Below are 18,657 nucleotides of genomic sequence, written 5' to 3'. Positions count from 1 at the left end.
CGGACGCGGGTTCCGGCGAGCAGCGGCTGTGCGAGGCCAAGAGCACCATCTATAGGCACCGTCTATAGGCAGCTCCCGCTGCCTCCCAGCCCCGCAGAAACGCCGAGCAGCTAATAATTATTCAGCACTAATCACTACAATAGAGGAATCATAGGCAGTTATTTAGAAATGATTGTTTCCCCTCGGTTATTACTTATGACAGTGAAAGGAAGTATCAAGTAGTCAAACCCACATGTATATGGGAAGCTGAGTGAAGGATCAATGGGAATTTAACCAGCACTTTGCACTATTCTTCCTCTTTAGAAGAGCCTTGTCAAGTGATTTTTTTCTCTCTCTCCTGTTCATCATGTCTTCTTGGGAAATGAAAAGGATTTTTCTTTTCCTAGCGCTCCTTATCCCTTCCTCTGCTCGGATTTTCCCATAACTCCAGCTCCTGCCTCTGCATCCCCTGGTTTGAGCTGAGCTGAAATTAACTCTGGCTTTTTCTTGCTAAAACAAACTCTGGTTTCATTAAGTGCAAGGGCAGGAGAACAGAAAGTCTCCGGATCCCGAGTTCCAGAGTGCCTTGTTACTGTCAGAAGCACAATTGCCTGTGCCGGGGCTGTGTCAGGATTCCAAGTGCAGACAATGTGCCATTTTTAATCATCTTCCCACAGCTACCAGCTGAAAGAAAGGGGATCATACAGAGGAGAGCACAAAAATAACCCTGGAAAGAACCCAGCAATATTTAGTGATGTTAAAAAATCAGGTACAACATGAAAACATCGGCCAGGCTGGCCCGTACCAGGAGTGACAGTGTCACCTTCTCCTCTCCTTCCTTTGGCTCCTGAGCGTGACCCAAGCTCTGCACACCAGTCCCAACTCTTTTAAAATAAATATTCTGCTGCATGCTCGTGTTTCCCCCTCCAGGGCTGCACATGTCCCTGCCAGGAGCAGGTCACAAACCAAGCAAAGTGGCCAAGGAAAGGTCACCTGAGGAGGCTGAGAGCCCCTGTGGCTTCTGGTGCCACTCTGGAGCACAGCTGGGTTCCAAAGTGTCCCCAGAGTGTCCCGTGAGCCCAGGGCCACCCGGCAGAGTGGGGACAGGGGCTGAGAGCAGGAACTGAGAGCAGGAGCTGAACCTTCTCCAGGCCAGCCATGGGACTGGGCGTCCATCCATGGATTTTGGAAACATTCCCCATCCCAGCTGCTGACCCCATCCAGCTGTGCTGACCCCATCCAGCTGTGCTGACCCCATCCACTGGAGAGTCCCAAGGCAGGACAGGCTTTGCTGGAGCCTGCCAGGGGTGCCCAGGGCCAGGCTGCCCCTCCAGCCCCGGGTGAGCAGTTAATTGCTGACCCCTAATGAAGGAGTGTCCACAGCAGCACAAAGATTCCAAATGCAGCAGGCCCGGGGTGGCACCGCTGTCCCCTCTGGAGGGGTGCACATCCAGACTGGGGCTTCCCAAAATCTCTGCACCCAAATTTCCGCAGGGCTGGCTGAATCCCACCCCAGGGCTGCCCCTTGCCCTGGGGGAGAAGCATCTCCACCACTGAGAGCAGGTGCTTGCTGTGATTAAGAAGCTGCTTTAGCAATAAATCTCCCCTGCCCGCTCCCTGCTCTGCTCTCATTGGAAATCTTTAGTTCCTTCATCATAAAGAAATGAGTATTTCAAGCTCCCTGTCCTAATGAAGGTAAAATACAGAGCATATTGTCAAACACGCTGTGGCTCTGCCTTCTATTCCACAATAATCTTTCTAATTCTTCTGTAGGCGCCGTGTATCACTGACAGTGCCAGGCGGAATGAAATGCAAACCAAAATGATTTTAAACCCTAATTCCATCTCTTTTTTTTCCCTCTTGTCTGAGGAGATGGAGATTTTCTTTTCTCCCCCTGCATAATAGGTGGGAGCGGGGTGGAAGTGGAAACGCTTTGATTTGTGGCTCTGGCAGTGTTAATCTGCTGCTGCAGATTCTGCACAGCCTCCTGCCAGCGATGGAGGAATGCAGAGCCCATTGCTCCCGACTCCTTCCAGCGTTCTCAGAGCTTTGTCAGGGAAGGCAGGGGGATGTTCCCAGCCAAGCACAAACCCTGAAGTTTATAAAACTCCTTCTCCTCAGGTGGCTCAGGGAAAGGCAGAGCAGACACTGCTGGACTGCACTACAAGCTCATCTTAAACACTGCTATCAGATTGTTACAATGAACAGAGGCTGGTAAAGGGTAAAAACAACAAAAGAAGAAAACTTCAGGAGCACCAACCCTTTGCTTTCCCCCCAATTTCCACCCCACCTGCTCCTGCAGCAGCTCCTTGCGGCTCTGTGAGTGCCCAGAGGGGGAAAGCTGAGGTGCAGCCCTGCAGGGAGCTCTGCTGCAGCCCAGGCACTCTCTGTGCTCCCTGCCCCATCCCAGAGGCTGCCCCGGGCCAGGGAAATGGGATCATATGGAGACACTCATTCCATGTGTGCCAGAGCTGATTGCAGCACGGCCCTGCTTTAATTGATGTCTTGGATCATGTTGGGGAGAGTATCCAGGGAGTTTTCACCTCACAGATGTACAGAGGGGGACCTCCTCTGGCTCCTTTCTTTGCCTCAATGCCCAGCAAGGGGCCCGGGAATATTGGGGGATTAATGTCACAACAGAGGGAAAAAGTCTGCCATTCAATCTATTTAAACATTTGATTTCACCAGTGCACCAATTAGACATTCCCTGTCTAAAGAGAGCACGGATTAAAGCAACAGCAATGCTGAAAAAAATCATAATCTCTTTGGAGATCTGTCTGTGGACGGATCTTTTCTCTCAAATGATCAAGGCAAATATATGAAATTGAAAAAAAAAAAGAAAAAAAAAAGAAAAAAAGACCTCTCAGAAGTAAACTTTAGGGCTATGTGAATAATTTCCCCGTTCTTGTCTGAGCTCCCTTTCATGAGCTGCTTTTCCTTTCCCTGGCACCTTCTCCATCGAGCCCATTTGCATTCCCCTAATTAAGGAGCTGCCAGCCCTGCAGATGCCACCGAGTGCCCTCTGTGGGGTCTGCAGGAGCCCGAGTGCCCAGGTCTGGGATGGACCCACCCAGAATGGAGTCCCAGATCCTGCTGGGCACAAACCCCAGTCCCAGACCCCGACCCCAAACCCCAAACCCTGACCCCAAACCCTGACCCAAACCCCAAACCCTGACCCCAAACCCTGAACCCAAACTCGACCCCAAACCTCAAACCCTGAACCCAAACTCGACCCCAAACCCTGACCCCAAACACCAAACCTTGACCCCAAACTCGACCCCAAACCTCAAACCCTGACACCAAACCCCAGAAAAACAGGGAGGGGTTCAAACTGACAGGGAAGGGGTGGATCACAGAACCAGGAGAGCAAGTGGATTATTCCTGCCAGCTCCAATCCCTCCCTGGCTCTGCCAGGCCCTGCTTCCAGCTCCTCTCTCCTGATTTAGATGAGTGGAAGGTTTAAATGGGGAAGTTTTCCTTGGCAAATGTGTTCTGGCAGCTGAACTGGACCAGTTAAATTTACCCAGCCCAGACAAAAGGAGCAGGCTGTTTCCAGTCATGAACTTTGGTGGTTTTCTCTTTTATGATTTCCTGGGTTTGGCCCAGGGAGAGGGGAGAGAGGGCAGGGGGAACCCCAAAGTGCAGATCTGGCAAATCTGATCAAGATCTGAATTCCTTGGTGCTGCAGCATCCCCAGGCTCGGCTCCTGTGCCTTGCAGGGCTTTGATCATGCCAAGGTCTCATGGCCAGCCCAAAGCCAAGCCCCAGAGCCCATTTCTCTGTCAGATGGGGACATTCCCAGCCCAGCAGAGCCCGTCTGGCTCTGGCTGCTCCTCACACCATGCAGGAGGCACCAGGGGCTCTCCAGGAGGATCTGACCCTTCCCTCCCTTCCCTCTGCAGGACTCCCCAGCCTGGAGGTGATCCAAACTAAATTTAAACCAGGAGTGACTTGGGCAGGCTGACCATAAATCCGAGTGTCTCATTTGAAGATTATTTTATTTCCTCTGTGGTGCTGGACAGGTGAGAGATGCTGGTGCCTGTTCCAGAGGGAGGGAATTTCCTTTCTGCTGAGGAGATTTTGCAGGAACTCCCCAAGGAGGGCAGGATCCCAGCTGGGATCGCTCCTGCAGGGCAGGATTCCACCACCAGGATCAGGAACAGCAGCAGGAACCTGCCCAGCCCAGGCAGACAAAGGAGCACAAGTCATTAATAAACCAAATCCAAAATAATAAAGCAGAGCCAGAAGAGCTGAACGTGCTCAGCGCGGGAGAACAAAAGGAAGGGGAACCGTTTGTCACCTCATAAAGGAACTGCAAAAGAAAGTCTTTGACGATGAGGGAGGACGATTTGCTCTCATGGGCCAGTGCACAGCCAAATATCTACAAGCTGTTCGTGGCAGACTGATTGCAGCAGGGCCAGAATGCCATTGTACGTGCTGGAAAAAAAACAGAGGAGAAAAAACCACCACAGAGAGGTACTTCAGAAATAAATCACAGCCTATTCATTAAACCAGATTATTTTAGTGAAATCTATTTCCCCCCTCTCTTTATGGCTTTGTTTTCTTTTATGTTAATTCTGCGTCTGCTTAAAGTTGAATTCCTTGATCTGCAACATCTTTAGCTTTAATTTTTTTTTTTTTCCCCCTCTCTCTTCTCCTCTTAGGAGCGAAATGAATTCAAATGATTTGCATTTATTGCAGGGAACATCCAGGCTCATCTGTAGCCCTTGGTGTGAGTGAATTGCTTTTCTGCTTCAGGGGGCACAGGCAGAGGCTCAGAGCCCCTCAGCCCCCCAGAGCCATCCCTGGCACTCCCACGGTGCTGCAATATTTATCATATCGATCCTCCATAAAATAAATAAGCAAAATGATATTATTGGAAGCAATGATCTGATGAACCCAGGGACTGAATCAATCACTTGGCAGGGACTTCAGAAGCAGCAGAGCTCGCTCTCAACTGTTTCCAGAGCCAATTTTCCTTACAAATGGGTTTCTCATCAACCTAAGCACCTCACAGAGGGAATGTGTCCTTCCACTGGATCTCCTTGGAAAACAGGAGTGTTATACATGTGTGCTATACCAAATCTAACTTCTTTATAGCCGTTTCTTAATTAACTTAAAATCTTCTTTAGAAAATGCCTGATTCATTTCACGGATTTAGCTCAGAGAGACCTGAGATTCTCTCCAATGCACAAACCCAGGGCTGGCTTCACCCTGCTGCTGTTTGTTGGGAGAGATCTGTGAAAATTACAGAGATTCAAACACAGGGAATTTGTACAGCTTGTTTTCCATGATCATCTCCTGTACCACAGGAACAATATTGCCCCTGCATGGCCCAGGGACCCAAACCCTCTCCCTTGGTGTCATTGTGACCCAAATCCTCTCCTTTGGTGTCACCAGGACCCAAACCCTCTCCCTTGATGTCATTGTGACCCAAATCCTCTCCTTTGGTGTCACCAGGACCCAAACCCTCTCCTTTGGTGTCACCAGGACCCAAACCCTCTCCCCTGGTGTCCAGCTCCCACTGTGACCTCTCATTTCACACAGCAAAGGAGAAGAATTGCATGAAAAATCGGCCTGGTTGGGGAAAAGACTCAAACTTATTGATCCCTGATCAGGAGAACACGGTGCCTGTAATTAAACACATGTAGGAGCTGCTTGGCTGCCCTTGGGTTTGTTCCTCAGGGAGATGCACACAGACAGACAGACAGACAGACAGACAGGCTGCTCCCTCCCTGTGACTGCAGGCCTGGGGAGGAGGAATAAATTAATCAAGCTTACCTCTCCTTGCAGGAAAGCCAATCAAGCTGGCTTTCCAAAGGATAACTGCTATAAACCCTGCATAAAAAGGGGAAAAAAATACAGCTGGGACCTCCACGTTGGCTTTTGAGCAGCTGTTTGTAAATATGTCTAATAACTCATCCTGTCAGCGTGCTGGCTTGGCCATTACCAGGAAATATTCATAAACGCTATTCCCAGTGCTGATGGCTCCATTTCCTTAATGAAATCCACAGAGTTTACTTTGCAAAGTTTAATTGCTGGAAGAATGGGTGTCGGGTTTCTGCAGCCGACCTGCTGCCCTGAAATCCTTCCAGCTCCCATGTTCAACAAGCAAAGAACTTAATGGAGCTTTTGCAGCAGTGGCTTAGCAGCTAAGCCACCTTTAAGCAATAATCCCAGCAAATATAGGTGGAGATGCTGGAATCTCCAGCCTTGCAGGAGAATAGATTTTAAGTAATATGAAATTCAGTGCTGCTAATTGAGTGAGCAGGGGATTTCTGTGGGGAATGCCTCTCCAGCATGGAAATGCAGGCATTGATTGCATCTCCTGGATGGGAATGTCTGCAGGAGGATGGAGATGGAGGGAACAGCTGGGTGAGTGAGCAGGGCTGGGCGAGAGCTCTGCAATCCTTGTGTGGGTCACACACACCCCAAATCCTGGGCATCGCCACCTTCCACCTTCCACCACTAAATCTGTCATAAACAGGAGGCTGAAATTGTCGGAATTACTGTGGAATCTCTGATTTCACTGGCTCTGATTTAACCCCTGCATTTCCCACCATCCCAGCTCCCCTCAGGGATCTGAAACCATCCCCAAAGGGGCAGAGCCCAGGGCTGAGGGTGGGTTTGGCACACAAATCCCCATGGCCCAAAGGGGCAGAGCCCAGGGCTGAGGGTGGCTTTGGCACACAAATCCTCACCAATCCCATCCCTGTGCTAATAATTCCTGGGAAAGGCACCCCAGTGATCTCACCTGACCCCAAACAAACTGAGACAGGTTCAACCCCAAGCCTGAACCCAAGTGCTGAGCCCACAGCGCTGCTGTGCTTTTCAGGGACATTCAACCACGGAACAGACTCATTCCAGCACTCACTCTCTGCTCCTCTGGCACAGAAAACAGCCTGGAAAGCAGCGGGGAGGGGAGCTGGGTGCCAGCCCTTAAACAAGATCAATCACTTCCAGGAGCAGCCTGAGCACAGCTCCTCACACAGCTCCCTGCCTGCCCCCTGCACTGCTCAGGTTCCTCCAGTTATGCAAAACTGAGAGAAAAACTTCCAGCTGACTTTGGGAGGTGTGCAGGACCAACAATTCCTCTTTAATGGGAGCTAATTATTCACTAAATCCAGCCCAGGCCACAGCAGTTCCTAGGCTGGGTTATGCCCCACACTTGTAATTTCAGAGATTTTGCCCCGTGGAGTTCCAGCTGCAGAGAGAAGAAAATGTGACTTTTCTTTTTATAAAACATTTTTATTTTTATAAAACATTTTTCTTTTAATAAAACTTTTGTAAAATATTGTTATTTTGTGATATTTCCCATAGAAAAGTGAACCCTCCAAAGCCAGCACAGACCTGAGGTGTGGCCACATGGTGCCCCTGCTCAGCACACAGGAGGAGGGGGCTCAAGGGACCCCCTTTGGGGCACCCCATGGCACCAGCTGGGCACTCCCTGGGCACAGGGAAGGGCAGGGCCAGCCTGGCACCAAGCAGGGTCCAGCAGCTGGGGGCTGAGCTCTGTTTGTCTGTGCTCCTGCCTGACTCCAGCGCAGCAGAAGCTGATCAGATGTGAAAGAGGCAGGATCTGAACAAGACCTCGCACAGCACAAAGGGCAGGGCAGGGGAGCCTGCAGGAGGGAGGATGAGGCAGTTTATTCCCAGATGGAGCCTCCTGTGCTGCTCAGATGTTGGGGTCAGAGGAGGACAGAGCTGAGTCCCCTTCAGAGCTCAGAGGGTGAGGCTCTCATGCGCCCCTCTCTGACAGACACACACATTTCTCCGTGAGCCCTGCAGGAGCACACAGCACAGAGAAGGCTCCTTTGGAAAGTCACCCTGCAAGGGCTGTGCCTGCCCAGGGTCCCTCTGAGGGCTGTGGGTGTCCCCAGGCTGTGCCAGCCCAGCTCTGCCCAGTCCCTGAGCCCTGCAGCTCCTGAGCCACGTCTCCCCTTGCCCCCAGAGCACAGTCACACTCAGTGACACAGAAAATCGGAATTCCAGGCTCATTCTGAGGCAGAAGCCAAGTCTGGAGCACCAGCACTGATGGCTTCACCTTCCCTGCACCTGGAGCTGCACACAGGGGGCTGGCAGAGCCCCCCAGTCACCTGTGTCAGTCTGTCCCCAGCCCCGGCCTCTGCTGTAGGCAAACGCTGCAATTTCCCAAGGAACCTTTTCATCCATTTTTTATGCAGCTCACTTTCTTCAAAGGCAGATTGGGGCTGGGTGTGAGAAGGGAAACCAATATTTCACTTTCCTCCTGCTGCATTGTAATCCTGGAGTTTGGCACTTGGCTGAGCACTGCCCCAGTTTGCCAGGGAAGGCATCAGGAGCCAGTGGGTAACTGAGCTCAGAGTCATCAGTGCAGAAGAGGACAGAACCTGGTTGATTATTTTAAAGGCTATTCCTTTATAATTTCATTTTTTTTCTGCTTATTTTAAAAACCAAGCTCATTGCTTTGGCCTTCCCTTGCCATCCAGAGCTCTCCTCCCATCCCCTTCCTCTACCCTCCCACTTCTTTCCTCTTCTTCATCACTCCTCCTTTCTGATCATTCATTTTAAACTGCTTTAGTTTTAATTAAACCCATAAACAGGTACAAACAAACATGAAGAAAGGAAAGATTAAAGTCTCTTATCTACTAATTATAGTCCAGATGAGATGTTTCAGATAAATGATCAGAGCATGGTGTATTTATGGAGCTCATCAGCCTGTAATTAATTCAGCATCAGGGTTACACCCATGTGGGCTTTTCTTTGTGGCACACATTTGTTACCCTCACCAGGAGCCTCACCTCGGGCCAAAATAAATCTCACTTGACCCAGAGGCTGTTTGCACCTTTGGGGAGGATTTATTGCTGCTGCCCAGGCTGGCAATGCACAGCCTCACCCTGCCCTGCTGCCCAATCCCAAAATTCCAGGCTCCAAAATTCCATGTACAGCCTCCAAAATTCCACGTGTGACCTGGGGTGGCCCCAAGCTTCTGCCCAGCCTGCTCTGCTGTGAAAGCAGCTCTCATTAATGAATGTCCCTGTGTCAGCTGCAGCTCCTCAGACAGCAGCCAGGAAAGATCTACAAGGTGTCATTAATTCAGGATCAGTTCCAGAGCCATCATTCCTTTAACTCTGGAGCTGTCTATCCCTTCCCTGATCCATCTCCATGAAGTTTTGCATCATGATCATTTACCAAAATATCGCAGGGCTGTCATATTATATAATAATATAGATTATATAATATTTATATATATACATACATAATATTATGTATATATTATACATTTAATATTTTATATATTTATATTATATATTTATATATTATATATATATATATATATATATATGAATATATATTTCTATTAGTATAATATATAAATAATATATTATATATAATATTTATAATATTTATAATGTATAATATATTATATTTATAATATTTATAGTATATAATATATTATATTTATAATATTTATAATATATATAATACATAGCTGGTTTTGAGAGCCTGCCTCTTTTCTTAACCATGGCTTGAGAGGCTTGAAAGCATTTTCAGCCTCTTTATTACACACAAAATATTTCCAGGGAATAGGTAAAAACAAAAATCTTTGCTTTTAAACTTTAATTCCTTCTTAAATACTGCCAGTATAGAGAAAAAAAGTACAAGAGAGTGGTGCAGATTTACAAAGGGGCTGAAGGGTTTGTTGCAGGGCTGGGAGCAGCCCCTGGCTGCAGTGATAGCAGCAGCACTGTCACCCCATCACACAGAGCTGCAATTGCCTGTCCCCTTTGGCCTTCCCCCCCTTAATCCTTTTCTGCAGCTTTACTGAGTTCTTTACTTCCCTTTTATTATTTCCAGGGGCTTAAGTCGAGTTTTCAGCCCGGCTTCAAAGGGGCTGATCCATCCTGTGCCTGTAATTCCTGGACACCAACAAGTGCCAGGAGAATGTTCGCTGGAGGGGGATGAGGCACCCACAGCTGATCCCAAACCCCTTCCCAGGAGGAAATCTGAGTGCCCAGAGGGTCTGTGCCCGCTGAAGCTCTGCATTGGGATATCCCATATGTTGAGATATTCACACCTCGGCCTGGAGAATGAATTCAAAGGGTGGAGGACATTGGGCCATCCAGGTGTCCTTTGTCCCTTCAGAGGCCTGTGGGCAGAATAAAGCTCTGCATCCAAACCCTCCATCAGAACCAACTCCTTTCCTTCAGCAGCGCCTTAAAGCTTCTCCACAGAGGGAAACCCGAGGAGCAGCCCCTGGTATGGGGGGAAGCTCCATCCCAGCACCACCAGAGCTCCTGCAGGTCTGGAATTGTCTCTAGTGCCCAGCTGCAGCACCCAGCGGGACAAAAGTGTCTGTGGGGTGAAACACCACACATCCCACAGCCAAAAGTGTCTGTGGGCAAAACACCACAGTGTCACTATTTGGTTCAGCACCAAGGGCCAGCCAAGGCCAGGCACATCCCATCTGGCTATATTGGTAATATTGCAATATTCCAATTTATTGGCACCCAACGTGGCGCTGCCTCAGTCTTGCAGGCCCAAGGGGACACCCCAGAGCTCCCAGACCCTCAGAACACCCCTGAGAGGCTGCAAAAGCCCTCTCACCCCATGGCAGGCACCCCTCCCTGCACCCCTGGGTGCTCCAAGCCCCATCCAGCCCACCCTGGGAAAGGGGAGATCATTCCTCACTCCCCGTGTCCTGCTCAGTGGGAAGGAAGAATGAGCAGAGCTGCATTTCACCGTGATGGAGGTCAAGATCTTGCCACCAGCACATGAATCAAAGCTTTCCCTGGGTTCAACGAGCACATTACCTTGATAACTCCTCTGGTTATAAAACCCACATACAGATATTTCTTCCAGGTCCTGAGCAGCACATGTGCTCTTTCATAATTAATAGATTGCACAGTTTATAATCAATCATGGTTGAATTTACAATGCAAACTTTTAGCATCACAAAAAACCCACGCCTGATTATCCAAAAATATTTATTCAAGATTAAAAAACATGTAGCATATGAATATTTTAATAAATATTAAATATTTATTTCTCCTTTCCAAAGCTTTCATAACTGAGCTTTTAATTAATCTGTCATTAAAAATTTATAGAGCCAGGTAGACTTTTAAATATAATTATTAAATGATAACTTTAAACTGCAGGTGCTCACTCCTTTCTCATGGCAGGATGGGCTCCAGCAGGAGCAGATCTTGCTGCAGGGCAGGGATGGATGGGAACCCCATTTCTTTTGTTAACCCTATTTCTTTTTGTTAACCCCATTTCTTTTATTAACCTTATTTCTTTTATTAACCCTATTTATTTCATTACCCCCATTTATTTTGTTACCCCCATTTCTTTTGTTACCCCCTCATTCTTGCTGCCCCAATGCACGGATCCCCTGGCAGGGTTGCACCCACCTTGCCCTGCTCTCCTCAGTGCTGGGCACCCACCTGGGCCACAAACAAACAAACAAACAAACAAACACACAAACAAACACACAAACAAACTGCTGCTGCTCCCAATCCCTCTGCAGGGAGGGTGGCACAGCGAGCTCTGCACGGGCACAGCGCTGGGAGAGAATATTAAACTAAATAATAGCAATTAATTAGGCTTGTGTAAAGCTATTAACCTTCAAATCCCTGCAGGAATAACAAGTAATGCTCAAACCCTCCGGGATGCACGTGCTGCTCCCCATTCCAGGGAAGAGGCAGGCTCCAGAGCAGAGGATTGAGTTCTGAGTTCTGATTTCTCATTTCTGAGTTCTGATTTCTGATTTCTGATTTCTGATTTCTGATTTCTGATTTCTGATTTCTCATTTCTGATTCTTCATTTCTGCCCAGGGCAGTGCTGCAGCAGCCTGGGATCACTCCCATCCCGCAGAGCTGCTGCTCCTCCAGAGCAGGAGGGATCCCAGGGGTACCCCCAGGCACAGGAACCCCATTTCCAGCTGCAAACTCTGCAAATTCAGTGCCATTGTTTCCAGCCCAGTCCTGTGTTCCCTATGGATTTGGGGCAGATTACAATGAAATTTTGCCATTGTGGTCCAGCAAAAACATAAAGAAGCTGAAGCTTCCCACCTTCTCAAGAAAAAGAAAACCTAGCAAAAATTTTTTTCAGGAACTATGTCTGTGACAGCAGCAGCAACACATCCCCCGTGCCCAAGAACAGCTCCAAGAGACATCTGAGCCAGCAGCACCTTCACTGCTCTGCCCAGCACAGAGGGGACAAAGGCAAAGGTCTGCTCCTCCAATTAAAAAATAAAATAAAATAAAATGCAAATGAGCAAAGAATCCCCCTGGTTAGAGAAGTTATTCCAGCAAGTGGCTCTATAAACGTCTTTATATTGTTATTTCCGATATTAGTTTGTTGTTCCTTCATGAAAGCTGATTTATTTGAAATGTTATTACTTGAAACACCCTAATCTTTTTGTAATAATTCATATACTGGAGATTACAGTTTTGGAAGGCAGCCCAGCTCTGGCTGGAATCCTATTTATGGATTAAAGGATTTGAACAGCATTGCAAGCTAGATCTCCCAATAGCAGGATAATGTAAACCTGGTTCCATATAAAATGCTTTCCCTGAGCAATAGTAACCCCATTAAAGGCAGATTGTTGGAGGAGAGCACTTCCATGGCAGCAGGGCAGGATATCTCAGAGCCCTGGAGAGCCAGGATTGCCAGGGCTGAGCCCTGCCCTTGTCACCATGCCCTGAGCTGCGCCCTGAGCTCTGCTTTCCCTGCTCACCACCCCAGGCAGTGCTAGGGAGAGCTGAGCCCCCAGGGCCAGCAATGGGAGCTGCTCCTGCCCAGGGTGAGAGCATCCCCATGGGCAGCAGCTCAAACCCCAGCCCTCTGGAATGTGATTTGGAGAACTGTTTACTCACTATGTGAAATTAATCACAGGTCCAGCTGTGTCAAGACTCTGGTCAGTCACAAGATTTTATTATTCATTTTTTTAATTTTCTTTGCTAACTTTCTGATTTTTTTCCCCTCTTTCTTTAGTGTAGTTTTAGTATATAATTTTCTTTTAATATAATATATATAGTAATAATAAAGTAAATAATAAAAATAATGAATCAGCCTTCTGATTCTTGACACCCCTGGGATGATTCTGACACCCCTGGGATGATTCCTACCCCCTCATTGTTTGGGCGCTGCAAGGAGATGATCTCAAAGGTCCTTCCAACCCCTTTTTTTATTTATTAACTATTTCTTTTTTATTTATTAACTGTTCCCCACCAAGCTGAGGGTGCTCAGCTGTGAATTCCATGGCAATGGGGTTCATTATTTCATATTTAACACACTCTGCCATGCCCTCCCTGCGCACAAAAGTGGTGAACAGGAATAAAGTTGTTTCCCTGCATTTGCCAGCGTTTTTAATGCCTATCATTAGGGGCTGATTAAATAAAATTGAGGCAGATGAAATAAAAGCCACGTTGCTCAGCTTTCCCCTCGCTCCTCCTGCTTCCACCCAACTGGAGGAGTCAATGAGGCTTTTATGCATATTTTACACTGGGATGTGGCACTCAGATAAAATAATAACAACATCTGACAAAGTTTATTGTATTAAATAGAAGGTTGAGGACTCTTTTAACCTGCCCTACGTGCAGAGCTGCCTGTACAGCAACAACAGGAACCAGCACAGGTTGCTGGGAAATCGTTTGCTATTCATTTATCTGTCAGGAGCGCTTTGGAACAGAAGTTCCAGCACAATTCAGCTTTAATAAACAGATGCTTAAAATACACTTTGTAAAAATATATTGTAACCATCTCCGTGCATTAAACCTGAAACCTCAACCCATAAATAATTGTTGATTGATAATAAGTTATTAAACCGAAATAATTATTTAACTATTAATTATTAATAATTCTTAATAATATAAATACTATTAACATTTATTAATGCTTATTAAATAAGTAATTATTAATTAATAATTAATTAGTAAACATAAATAATTTGGTACCTAAATAATAATTATAATGATTATTTATAATATATACTATATATTAATAATAGTAATAGATAATTAATAAATTAAGTATTTATTACTGTTAAATAATACCTAAATAATTAATGATTATTAATAATATAAATAATATTAATAATTATTGCTATTTATTAAATAAATAATGATTGATGGATAATAAATCATTAAACCTAAAGGCCAAAACCCTTTTATTTGAGCAGCTCTGAGCCTTTCCAGCCTCACCCAGGCCTGCAGCCCTGCTCACCCTCCCTGAGCCCTCCCCTCTCCTTCAGACAGGATCTCACCAACCTCTGAATTCCTTCTGCCACTCCTGTGCGTTTTCTCAGTAACTTTTTCATTAGTTAGTCCTTTTTAATGGGGTCCCTTGGCTTTGATCCTCCCAATTTTCCCTCCCAGTGCCTCTGATAATTTTTTTAAGGCTTCACAGGAACTTTGAATCCTTCCCCACGTCCTGGCTGAGATTCCTCCCAAACCTTTAGGAATTGTAAATGTGACCTTGCCAAGGAAATGCAGCAAGTGTCATCTCTCCTAACACATAGGACAGGCAAAGTCTGTAATTTATAGGGCTGAGTACAAAGGGCTGTTTTTCTTTCAGCTAATTAACTGGGAGAAGAGGATAACTAATTAACTGCACAGACACCCAAGGAAATATGAGGCTGCAGCAAAGCCCTGGGACTGAGGATGCTCCTTTGCATCTCCTGGGTGGATTGGGCTGTGCCAGGGTGGGTGCACAGCCCTTCCCTCTGTTCTGTGGGCCTGGAAACTCCTGCCCTGGGGCTTTGGGATCCCAAATCCCACAGGATGCAGTGAGAAATCCCTGGGGATGGGATCCCAAATCCCACAGGCTGCACTGGGAAACCCTCGGGGTGGATTTGGGGTTGCACTTCCCAGTGTCAGGCTGGGGTTAATTCCCACCCACACACCCCAATAATTGCAGCAATCCCTCCCAAACCGGGGCTGCTGTCCTTGGGGGTTTCAGGCTTCCCAGGGTCTGTTTGCTGGAGCTTTCACCAGTTCCATTCCCATCCTGTGGGTCACAGAGGATTAGACAGGAGGAAGGAGCTCATCCTTTGTTTTTAGCAGCAGAATTCTGTTCTGGGCTCAGCCAGCAGGAAAGCAGGAGGGTTTTTGCTGAATGCTGGATAATTCTGGGTTCCTGTGCCAGGGAGATCACACAGAGGTGCCCTGAATGTGAAATCCAGCCTGGCTGAGGCTGCTGCTCCAAGGGCTGATCATTACCTGTGCTCCCAGCCAGCCCTGACGTGCTGCTGTCCCCGTCCCAGAAAAGCCATTAAATCACCCCAGGATGGGCTGAGGGAACTTTGCAGGAGATAACCAGGGGATTTAGAACTTAATTCCCTCTGTCCGTCAATCCCAGGTGATGTCTGTCACTGTGAGCACAGACCCAGCTGCTGGCTGCGCTCCCTGCTGCCATTCCTGCCAGGACTGGGTCCAAAACCCCTGACCACCAGATGGCCAGGGCCACCAAACCCTTCTGGGCCACCAAACCCTTCTGGGCCACCAAACCCTTCTGGGCCACCAAACCCTCCTGGGGCCACCAAACCCTTCTGGGGGCCACCAAACCCTGCCAGGGCCACCAAACCCTTCTGGGCCACCAAACCCTGCCAGGGCCACCAAACCCTCCTCCATACTGGGAACACAAGGGAGGTTGGGGAGGGCATTGAGGAAACTGGGCCCAAACTGGGCCCAAACTGGTCCTAAACTGGGCCCAAACTGGTCCCAAACTGGAGTAAATTTCAGGGCATTGGGGTCCCAGGGAGGAATTTTTGGGGTAAATTTCAGGATTTTGGGGTAATTTTTGGGGATTTTGGGGTTCCAGAGAGGATTTGGGAATAAATTCCAGGGATTTTTGAGCTGCATCCCTCCTGGATCCTCCTCCCAAGAGGGAATGCAGGAGGTTTCAGCTCCCTGAGTGCCACGAGCTCGGGGCAGGGCTGCATTGTTCTGCTTTTTGACCTGGATTTGTAATTATCACTCCTGCAGAGAGAGACGTGTTGTTTAAATACCCTCTGATTTGCTTTCAGAGATCATAAACCCTCTTTATTATCTGCTGCCATGTATTACAGACAGATAATGACTGACTTTTGCCTTCCCACTCGGAAAAGTGCATTTAATTTGGTGAAATAATGGAGGCATTTGTTCATCTTGAATTGCATTTTCTGTGCTTCTGTTCCCTTTCACCTCCTTGGGAATCCTCTCCTGCTGCATCTCCTGGGCACAGCTGTGGGGAGATCCACCAAAAATCCCATTAAAAAATCTGGTGAAAATAATGGAGTGGTAATTTGGTGACAGGATGGAGGATTTTGTTCATCCTGAATTGCATTTTCTGTGCTTCTGTTCCATTTAATGCATGCACAGCACCAACACTTTTCCCAAATTCCTGCTAATTCAGGGATCTGTCAGGGCACGGTGAGGGTGGCACTGATCCCACCCAGCAGGATGGGGCTCAGCTCTCTCCAGCCTCTGAAGGGAAAACCTTTCCCCAGCCCAGCACAAAGTGCCAGCCCCAGGGATCACTCAGCTTTTCCACATTTCCTCCATCTGTGGGTTTGCTGCACTCAGATATTCCCAGAAAAAAATAAAAAGGGCTCCATTCCATCATTCTGAGCAGATCTCAGCTCTGGCTTTATGCAGGCACAGCACTTTTTTTTTTTGCCTGGATATTTGCAAAGCTTTTAAAAATATGAAATAGTTCCTGCTCGTGCTTTGGCGAATGTATCAATTATTTTTAATTTCTCCAAACTGCTACTCTGGCATACAAATAGAGCAGAAATGAGAGGGTTTTTTTTTTCCCCTCAAGAGGAGGCTTTGAGCATCCCCAGACAAATCCAGAGGGGGAGGAGAACTGTAACAGTGCCTTGTTCCCTACGTATTTCCAGCTGCTTTTAAGGCAGTTGCTGTTTGTATATTCTATTATTTGCTAATTGTTCATTCTCTCCCGGGCACTGGGGTTTGCTCTGGGTGTTTTATTGCTGTTTGTGTTGCTGGGTGTTTGTTTAAGAGCTCTGCAGACTCCCAGCAAGAGGCAGGGTGGCATCTACAGAGGATCCTGGGATGGTTTGGGTTGGAGGGACCCCAAATCCCACCCAGAGCCCCCCATACCATGGCAGGGCCACCTTCCCCTGTCCCAGGTGCTGTCCCAGGTGCTCCCGGCCCTGTCCAGCCCTGTGATGCTCACAGGGGTCTGAGGATGAGGGAAGAGACGAGGATCTGACTCCATGCTTCAGAAGGCTGATTTATTATTTTATCCTAGATATTACATTAAAACTATACTGAAAGAATAGAAGAAAGGATTTCATCAGAAGGCTAGCTAAGAATAGAATAGCAAAGAATGATAAATGTTTGTGGCTCAGCTCTCTGTCCGAGCCAGCTGGGCTGTGATTGGCCATTAATTAGAAACAACCACATGAGACCAATCACAGATGCACCTGTTGCATCCCACAGCAGCAGATAATCAATGTTTACATTTTGTTCCTGAGGCCTCCCAGCTTCTCAGGAGGAACAATCCTAAGGAAAGGATTTTCCATAAAAGATGTGTGTGACACAGCCTGGCTGGGACATTCCAGGGATCCAGGGGCAGACCTGAGCATGGCATTTCCCAAAAGTGCCCAGAAATTTGGGGCACCTCCCGTCATTTTGCTGTCTGTAATTGCTCTGGGGCCAGGAGCTGCTGGCAGATTGAATTCCACAGCCCATGACACACCAAGGCCTTGACTCAAACACTCCCTGCACTCTGCTCCAGCTTTCCACATTCTGCCAGTTCAGGGTTTGGGATTTCAGGTGTGTGGGATTGGATAATAACTCCATTATTCCCAAGGAAAAGGATTTCCCAGCCCAGGGCAGAATCAGGGATTAAACCCTGCCTTGAAGGTGAGAGGGAGCAAGAAAGGGGAGAATAATCAGGGAAGGGCAGCCAGAATTCCAGAATCCCAGGTCCCAGCCCTGCTCTGGAGGGGAAGCTCAGGGACAATTGTAACCCTCAAAGCAATTACTGCCAGAGGATAAAACCCATTAATAACGAGGGGTTGTGGGGCTGGCAGAGCTGTGCCAGGAGGGAGCAGAGAGGTTTGAGCAAGGCTCAGCCATGCCAGAGCTCCTGTGCCCAGCCTGGCACCCTCTGGAGTTCTGCATGGAAATCTGACTCAGCAAAATGGGGTTTTCTGCCCCAAAGCAGCCAGGGAGGCCCTGCAGGATGGGTCCTGCTGTGTTCTCCCCAGGAATCCTGTCAGGTTTGTGTCCCAAACCCACCCCAGCCCAAACTGCAGATAAATCCCAGCATGGCCGGGTCCCTCCTGTGGGTAAAACAGCTCAGATGAAGCTTTTTCCTACATGAAATTCTTCTTAAAAAAAAAAAAAAAAAAAGAAATTATAATTATGCTGGGAGAACATTCATTTGCTTGTTAAGTGAAATTTGAAGGGGAAACTTTAATGATGGTAGGAAGAAAAATCAGATCTTCTTGTTAAAGAACGTTCCGAGAGAGCTCGTGCTGGACAGCACATTAAGCATCAAAGACTCATCAGTGATTCACAGAAGAGTTTTTTCTCTCAGTGACATGAATTATTTTCATGGGAAAAGATATGAAGATATCTTAGATGAAGAAGAGGAGTGAAGACTTTTTATTCCTGTGCTTTGGGAGAGAAATGGTGTATAAATAAACCTTGGATTTAAAGGCCATTTGAAAAACAACCCGCA

Source organism: Zonotrichia leucophrys, chromosome 26 (genome assembly GCF_028769735.1).
Source record: "Zonotrichia leucophrys gambelii isolate GWCS_2022_RI chromosome 26, RI_Zleu_2.0, whole genome shotgun sequence".
Classification (NCBI taxonomy): domain Eukaryota; kingdom Metazoa; phylum Chordata; class Aves; order Passeriformes; family Passerellidae; genus Zonotrichia; species Zonotrichia leucophrys.
This window is presented reverse-complemented; position numbering follows the sequence as displayed.